We start from the raw sequence: 9,403 nt of genomic DNA on the forward strand, positions 1-9,403 counted from the left end.
AGAAATGAGGATTTAGGGTTTTAGGGAGGTTTAAGGGGATATTTATACCCTCTTAAACCCATGGACCCAAGGCCCATCTCATCCCTTATTCCATCCTTAATTACTCCAAGTCCATATTTTTTCTTATATTTAATCTTGATTTAATACTAGCACGCGTTTCAAATCACAAACTTTCTTTATTTAATATTATAAAATTACGGATGTTACATCATCAATGTTGTAATTGTTTATATTCACATATGAATTGTTTATTTGCAACATAATAATACATCAAAATTTGTGTATTGCTCACTCAACTTTATGTTGATTAAACTCTATTTTTACGTGTGTTACAGATTTACTAGTAGAAGAGTGGGATGGTTGAGAAGGCATTTAGTTATACTTAATTAGGTTGTTATAGATGTAAGAAATTTATTTGAATAATCTTTATTATTGATTTTGTGATGTATTTTGATTAAATGAAATTAAATAATTAGTTATTGTCAGTATTATTAATAGTGTCTTGTGAGCTACTGTGTAATTAGTTGCATCCCGGCATATTCCGTCGTAGGTTGGGTCGTAAAAGTATATTATTATTTATTTTATTTATTTTAAATACATCTAATTCAATATGAAAAAAATCAACGTTATTTTCTACATTAAAGTTATCGACTTTTGTTCACTTACCTGTCATTTTAATATGACTTTAATGTAAGTGGCGTGACCTTAAATATTTTTGTTGCATTGGCTTCATTAATGTGTGGTTTGCATTTTTCTTCTTGTTACCTTACTTCTTTTGAATTGTCTAAAAGATTATTAAAATCGTCCCATAAACTTGATCCTTGTATTTGTAAGCTATAATATCATATTTCAACCCCACTCTACGTATAGGTATATGAATTTAAGTATTTTTCACTTTCATATTGAAACTTTCATGAATTAAAGAGGCGAGTTTTACACCACATATAAATAAGACGAATAAAAATATCAGGGTTGTCTTCGAGGATTTAAATACCTCAGCCGAGCAGAAATTAAAAGGCACCTAGGCGTTAACGAACAACAAAATATATAAGCTATTTTTTTTGTAAACGAAGATTAATGTTATAACAATAAAGGAGCATGAGCTATTTTTGCCATTTATGGAAATTTTATTTGTAGTCATGCTCCTCCCTCTCGACTAACTTTACCGGCGAATATGCTTTTCCGGACAGTTTAAAACCAAAATTAATGACCGAATTAATCAATTGATGGCACTATATATATATACATATATATATATACTAGTAGGCGTGTCCGCACGGCGGGGACGCAACACGGATTCGGTTTGTATGAGCTCGGTTTAGGGTGGAGATTCTACAGGGTTTTAATGGCACCGGTGTGGTTCGTGATTGTATATAGCATAGTTCTCTATAGGTCATGCAAAAGATAGTGTAGGTTGAGTAAAAACAAGGGAAATGAGACATAGTGTGAGAAGTGTTTAAGGATCATCGCCAACATTTTCACAAACTTTATGCGTTAATGATTTGTTATAGTATTGGATATGATAAATAAATCAAGAATTTATAATGTTTTTTTATTTTTATTTTTGATAAATGTATCGAACATAACATTTTTATAGGTACACTCACCCGAAGTAGAGGTTTCTTGCTCTGTTCTCAATCGCGCATTGACCTCTGTAAAAGATCTTGATGCTCATTTAAGCTCAGGATCTTTAAGTTGCGTGAACTAAGGACCATATAATGTTGGCTCATTTTCCTTTCAGAATAAATTTGGAAAAAGTTAATATTAACGACTAAAGTAGGGACGAGCAAAATCGGTACCGGTACCAATCTATCGATACCGAAATCGGTACTGATTTGGTACCGAATCGGTACCAAAGTTTTAAGTTTCGGGATCGGTACGGTACCGGTACCGGTACTGGTATGGTACGGTACCGGTATTTCCCGATTTTTAACCCTCGGTACCGGTACCGTCCCGGTACCGGTATGTTGGTGCATGTTTTGTAACAGATGATCTTTTATGTTTGTTAGAATTGATTCTTTATGATGAGGAAGAAAGTGTTGTGCAACGACCGCAGTACGATGAATGTCAACCTTCCTCGTCAAATGCTGTTGATACCCCTGCTGCCTCTACAGAAGAGGAATTCTTCAATCCTTTTCACTCTCAACAACAATCACCCATTGATGAACTATCTTCGAACCTGGAAGACAATCTGCAAGTCAGTTCGGTTCCGACTACGAGTGTTCACAAAAATCACCCTTTGGAGAACGTGATAGGTGATCTGTCCGACGGTGTACAAACAAGACGAAGCTTGAATGAGCACACTTGTGTTTACACGAGCATTAAAGATACAGGCATCATTAACGAATGCTTGTACACCTGCTTCATCAGCCATTTTGAACCAAAGAACTATCAAATGGCTCTCAAGGACAGCTCGTGGGTCGAAGCCATGCAAGAAGAGTTAGCCCAGTTCAAGAAGATGGAGGTATGGAATTTGGTTGCAAAACCGAAGAATGTGCATGCGATTGGCACCAAATGGGTTTTCAAATGTAAGAGAGATGAGAAAGGAATAATCATAAGGAACAAGGCAAGGCTGGTTGTAAAAGGTTTTAATCAGCAAGAGGGGATCGACTACAATGAAGTGTTTGCGCCCGTGGCAAGATTGGAAGCGATTCGACTGTTTTTGGCATTTGCTGCACACAAGGAGATGAAGGTGTTCCAATTAGACGTGAAAAGTGCATTTCTTAACGGTAAAGTCGATGAGGTTGTGTACGTTGAGCAGCCTCCGGGTTTTCCTGACCCAGACTTTCCTGATCACGTGTACAAGCTAAGTAAAGCGCTATATGGGCTACATCAGGCCCCTCGTGCCTGGTATGCAACTCTATCCGATTACTTGCTTGAGAATGAGTTTGAAAGGGGAAAGATCGATAGCACACTGTTCGTGAAGAGAAAAGGAAGAGACCTTCTTCTGGTTCAAGTCTACGTGGACGACATCATCTTTGCTGCGTCAAAAGTCGCCATGTGTCAGGAGTTTGAAGCCGTCATGAAAAAGAGGTTTGAAATGAGTGCTATGGGTGAACTAACTTTCTTTTTAGGATTGCAGGTTGATCAGAAGAAAGATGGGATGTTCATTCATCAGACTAAATATGTCCAAGACGTTCTCAAACGCTTCAAGATGGAGGACAGCACTCCATTTGATACTCCAGTTTGCGTCAACCATAAATTGGGTGCTGACTCAGACAGTGACGCAGACGTGGACCCCACCCAATATCGGGCAATAATAGGTTCTTTAATGTATTTAACTGCATCTAGACCTGATATTATGTTTGCAGTTTGTCTTTGTGCTCGTTTTCAGGCAAACCCAAAGGAATCTCACATGAAAGGTGTGAAGAGGATATTGCGTTATCTCAAAGGCAAGCCTAAGCTAGGGTTGTGGTACACGAAAGGGGGAGACTTGGAGTTAGTCGCCTACACGGATTCTGATTATGGAGGATGCAATCAGAATCGGAAGTCGACAACAGGTGGATGTCAGTTTCTTGGAGGCAGATTAGTGTCATAGCAGTGCAAGAAGCAGACCTCAATCGCCATTTCTACCTGTGAAGCAGAATACATGGCAGCATCGAACTGCTGCTCCCAGGTTCTTTGGATACAACAGCAATTGCGCGATTACGGTCTGAATTTCACTCATACTCCTATTTGCATAGATAACACTGCTGCTATCTCAGTAACTAACAATCCCGTAAAGCATAGCAAAACTAAACACATTGACATCCGTCATCATTTTATACGGGATTGTGCTGAGAAGAAATTGATAGTGCTCGAAAAGGTATTTTCATTAGCTAATTTCGCTGATTTGTTTACTAAAGCGTTTGACAAAACTCGTTTTCAAAACCTTGTTGAGCTAAATGGGATGATCAATCCCGAGTAACCGTGTTTTTCGTTTTTACTTAAAAAAAAAAAACGTATTAATCTAAGCTTTGGCAAGCTGTGCAAGAAGCGCTGGGAACGCGTATTAATCTAAGCACAACTTACCACCCTCAGACCGATGGTCAGTCTGAGAGGACCATCCAAATCCTGGAGGATTTGCTTCGTGCATGCGTACTGGATTTTAAGGGAAATTGGGATCAACATCTCCCACTCGTTGAATTTTCCTATAATAACAGTTACCATAGCAGTATAAAGGCAGCACCTTACGAAGCATTGTATGGACGGAAGTGCCGATCACCACTCTGCTGGACTGAGGTGGGCGACACACAGGTTATTAGATCAGATCTGGTCCAGGAAACGACCAGCAAAATCCTTGAAATTAAGAACAATCTGAAGGCCGCACGGGATCGGCAGAAGAGTTATGCCGATACCCGTAGAAAACCGTTATCATTTGAGAAAGGTGATAAAGTGTACTTGAAAGTATCACCTTGGAAATGAGTAGTCAGATTTGGAAAGGCGGGGAAGTTAGCCCCTAGATACATTGGACCGTTCGACATTATTGCAAAAATCAGTCCTGTAGCATACCGATTAGAACTGCCTGATGAACTGAGTGCAGTTCACAACGTGTTTCACGTGTCGAACTTGAAAAGGTGTCTGTCGGATGAGACATCGGTGTTACCTTTAGAGGGTGTCCAAATAAATGATAAGCTCAACATTGTAGAGGAGCCCATAGAAATAGTAGACGGGAAAATCAAGCAACTTAGACACAATAAGATCTCGTTGGTCAAAGTTAGATGGAACTCGCAACGAGGCCCAGAATATAAATGGGAACGAAAGGACGAATTTCGGAAGAAATACCCCCACCTATTTCCGCAAAAGGAAGTAGTTGATGCGTAAAATTTCGAGGACGAAATTTTTATAACGGGGGGAGAATGTAACGATTCCGGCAACTTCAGGTATACCCTAGCCGGAATATACCATTTATGTGTTATTTAATACTAAATATATGAATTATAATGTGTTTATACGAGTATATAAGATTCACAGTACGAATTATACTCGAATATACAGCTAGTCGTATTGAAATTACGATTAATCGATGAACGATTATTGAAACCCGAACGAATCGGGGATTACATTATAGACGAAATATATAATGTTTAGTGATGTGTACGAAGTATTAAAGCTTCGGGATAAGTGAATTATAGCACAGAAAAAGGATTTCGATTTATTAGTACGTCGGTACGTTAAACGAAACCTTTAACATCAAACCAAGCAAGAGACGATCGATCAAGCCGAAAAAGATGCACAATGACCGACAATATGATGTGTTGAGTCAATAAATGTCATGGTTTAAGTTTTTTAAAGATTTTAAATCGGTTTTATATAAATTTTATTTTTAAGCCGAAAAACGACCGTTTTAGCCTCGTTTTAAGCCGAATTAAGTGTTTAACCGAAAAACGAACTGAACCAGATTATCCACAACATTATCCGGATTACACAATCCAAATGTGTGGCCATGGTTTGAGATGTGGGCCCCCCCCCCCACCTTACAATGGACCGATCGGTCCATAGTCTCACACACACACACACACTTCATTTTCTTTTTTTCTAACATCCAACTCTCCAAATCCTCTCAACCCTTTACACATTCATCCTAAATCCTTGATTTTTAAGCAAGAAACACAAGGTAAAAACATGGTTATAATGATTAATTCATAGTTTTGATTCCATAATCTTGAGAAAATGAGGTTTCAAATGAAAAATGGGTGAAAACCCGAGATGAAAACCGATTCTTGCATGATCAAGTGATGTATTCAAGTTATACAAGGGATCTTGGTCCAAGAAAGGAGTTAAAAGAGTCAAAAACGAATTTTTACGGTTAAAATCTTTGTTTTGATGTCTTAACCGAAACCATGAAAGAAATGGCTTGATTGTGGGTATAACTTGCTTGGTGTGGTGTTGTTGTGCTTGTAGGTGTTGTATCTAGTTGCTAGCAAAGGCTAGAAATCAAGATCTTTGCGATCTAAAGCTAGAAACACAAGGTAGTTCGGTTTTTTCGTATGATTTGTAAGATTTGGACAGATTGTGGTAGACTTAGAGTTGAGTCATGAAATTTCACGGAGATGATCTACACATGAAAATATGAGATCTGTGAAATTTTGGTAATTTTTGGATAAAGGATGAATATTTGGTGAATTTAATGCTCGGTTTTGGCTAAAAATGGTGACAAATAGCTAAACATCATGAAAAATTCTGGAAAAATTTAGATAAGCTTTTTATAACATATAAAAGTCACACACAACATTTCAGGTCTATTGGAGAAGTCTAAGTAGGCTTTTCGGTAAAACGAGATCTAGGGTTTTCTAGCTCGGTTTTGGTAAAAATAGCTTGAAAAATGAGTTTTTTGGTTCTGTAAAAATTACTGGGAACTATGTGGATGGCAGGAGTCATCCCAGAAAAATTTGGGATTTTTCTAAGGTCGTTTGGTATTTTCAACATATTTGGTGTTTAAATGACGTTTAAAAATAGAGAAATAAATGTTAAATATAAAAATTAATTCTGGAAATATTTTTATAAAATTCCTTACTGTCAAAAACTGATTTGTGCAAAATTTCAAGATCCGAGACTAAACGGATAATTATTTGTGCTAAATAGAACATAAAAACAAACTTTTAAAGCTTAAAACGCCTAAACCGGCAAAGTTCGCCTAAGCGAACTGACTGGTGTGTAAAAACCCTAAAAATGGACTATTTTCATGAAACTAAGTTAATCAAGTAAAAATAAGTCATCCGAAAGTAATTCGGATGATTTGGGTAATTTTAACCGATTTAGTCGTTTCCGGTATATTAAAGACGGAAACGGGCCCCGCGGCCAAACGGGGTGTCTAAACCGAGCTCTAATTTCACCACTTTAATTAAAATATCAATAACAACTATTTTCGGGCCGTATGTGGCCAAACTCATTTTTGGAAAACATAAAGACGAATAACCGTGCTAGGCACGCAAAACGAGAAAACAAACTAATGGTAGTTTTGACTAAAAACTCTAAGTGATATCACAATCTAAGTCCTGAGAAGTGTATCGGGGTTAACATTGCCCCCGGATCGTGTACGGTACTGGGTTAACAGTGTCCCCGGACGTACCGGTTAACACGAATGTAAGTTATATTAATAGAAATTGTGTAGTAACGACTTAGGGATCGTATTACAGATCTGGACAGGTAGCCGTGCCAGTATTACATCTCTGCTCACCCAAAAGGTGAGTTTCACGAGCCCCTTTTTATTGAACTGTTTTAAATATTTTCCCGGGGCGGAAAGCATGTTATTGTCAAAGTGTTTAATTACATGCCGATCGCATGGAAATGAATGTATTTATATAATGTTTATTGTACGGGAATCGTACGGAAATGTACTAAGATGGTAATTGTCTGAGTTGCTAACATTGTAAGGCCCCGCAACACGAGTGATTAGCTAAAAGCCGGTAGAGTGTGAATAGTACTATTGGTCTGACAAACCCAACTGGTCCGGCATGGAATTGCTGATGTTTCCCAGCCAGTTGCACATGTCTATTTAGGGTGTCATATATATTTTGCTATGTAATGTTAGACGTAGCGGTTTGGGGCAGTTCCGTGGACGGGGGATATGTCACGGGTCCGTGGGCGGGGGATATGCCACGGGGATTGTGTGTGATAGTCAGAGGTTTCACTTGTGGGCTCAGCATAATTACATCGCTAATATATGATTTATTATAATAAATTGTCAATGTTTATTTAAATCAGTGAAACTCACCAACTATTCGTAGTTGACCCGTTTTTCTTTCCATGCTTTCTAGGTACCCCCAAATTGGAATGAGTGATACGTGCTTGATGATGTGTGCTATTTGTGGAAGATTAAGGATCTATATTTTGCATTAAATATGCTAATGTACTATCGGTAAAACTTATGTGATAACACCTAGATAGTAACGAAACTCGGAACAATGTAATACGTTTAAATTAATGTTGTGGTGTTTTCTTTATAAGCAATGCTGTTGATATCAGATGTGTCTGTTGCATCCCGTGTACGTTTCCGCTGCGGTTACGGGGTGTTACATTGACTCCCCCTGAGATGTGGAAGTCCCAAGAGCTTGTTCAGTTCTTGGCAACTCACCACCTGCACCTTTCGATGCATTGGGATCATCGTCTCGATCGTTGCTCTTTTTTGTCCTCAGCTCGTCACCCTTATAGCTCGTCTCCCCCTGAGATGCCAAGAACTGTTTCAAGGCATCAAATATTTTACAATGCTCGATCAGGAGGGACACTGAATTTGATTCTCCGCAACGAGGCCCTGAATAGCATGAGTCTGGATAAGATTTACTCTTGATTGTTCTGCCACGACCCTTTCAAGCGCTGCTATTCTTTCCGAGTCGGATAAGGTTGCATCGAAGTCAAACCTCATATGTGATATGTCTTGAGCGTACGGAGGAGGGATTCCCAATGTAATCGGCACCTCAGAAACAGGTGGAAACGTAACCGCAGGTGGTATCGTAACCGACAACCCTGCAGTGGCAACAACTGTCGACTCAACAAACCTTGCTACGACCTCCGATGGAGTAAGAGATGGAGGTGGCAAGGACACAATCTCCGGAGCCGAGAGCTGGAATGTAGTGGGTGGGATGCCGAAGGAAGATGAGGTAGTCACCACGGGAACATCCGCGGCGCTTAACCCTGTAACTGGCAGTGATGAAGGGACCATAGTCATACCAGACAGTGCGGATGGAGTAAAACGAACCACCCTTGAGCTCTCACCAGCTCCCGATCCTGCACCTGCCCTTTCCCTTCTCGATCTTCGAACCAACCGATGTAAATCTTCTTCAAAATCCGAATCACTGTCATCGGTGACTCTCTTTCTCTTCCTGTGAATTCTTTCTTGAGAGATCAAAATTTGTCTAGCCTCAGCCACATCATCATTCGAAGAATCAGAATCAGCCTCCGTCGTAGCTGCCATAGCCACATCCACACTAGTAACCCGTGCAACCGAGACTTGTACATCTTCTTCAGGATCAACACGCTCCATATCAAAAAATCCTTGACCGCCAAACGCAGCTTCAAGGTCTACATTTTCCTGCGGTGCCACAACAGGAGCAGCAGGTAAAGTTTGTTGTACCTCAGGTGGTGGTTGAGGTGCTCCAGCTGTTGTGGTGCCGGATCCCGAAACTCGTCCCCACGAGCTGCAACATACGCGAGATTGATCAAGTACCCAAACAATGAAGTATGTCGAGGACGGAGCTCAGGCTTACTTCTTGCACTTGAGGATCTACACTGAGCGAAGATTCTCTTGCTTACACTCTCCACATATCTAATCGGGCGGCGCTGAGGTAACGTGGGAGCAACGTGATTCAAGATCATTTGAAGGAATCTAGGATACATCAAGAACCTCTCACGCGCCACCGCTCGTCTTTGACGGTCTATCTCGTAGAACACCATCTGACTAAAGCTATAACGCTTATTGTAAGTC

Source organism: Bidens hawaiensis, unplaced genomic scaffold, assembly GCF_021521415.1.
Source record: "Bidens hawaiensis isolate Kalapana, Puna unplaced genomic scaffold, B.hawaiensis_p1.1 tig00022333_1, whole genome shotgun sequence".
Lineage (NCBI taxonomy): Eukaryota > Viridiplantae > Streptophyta > Magnoliopsida > Asterales > Asteraceae > Bidens > Bidens hawaiensis.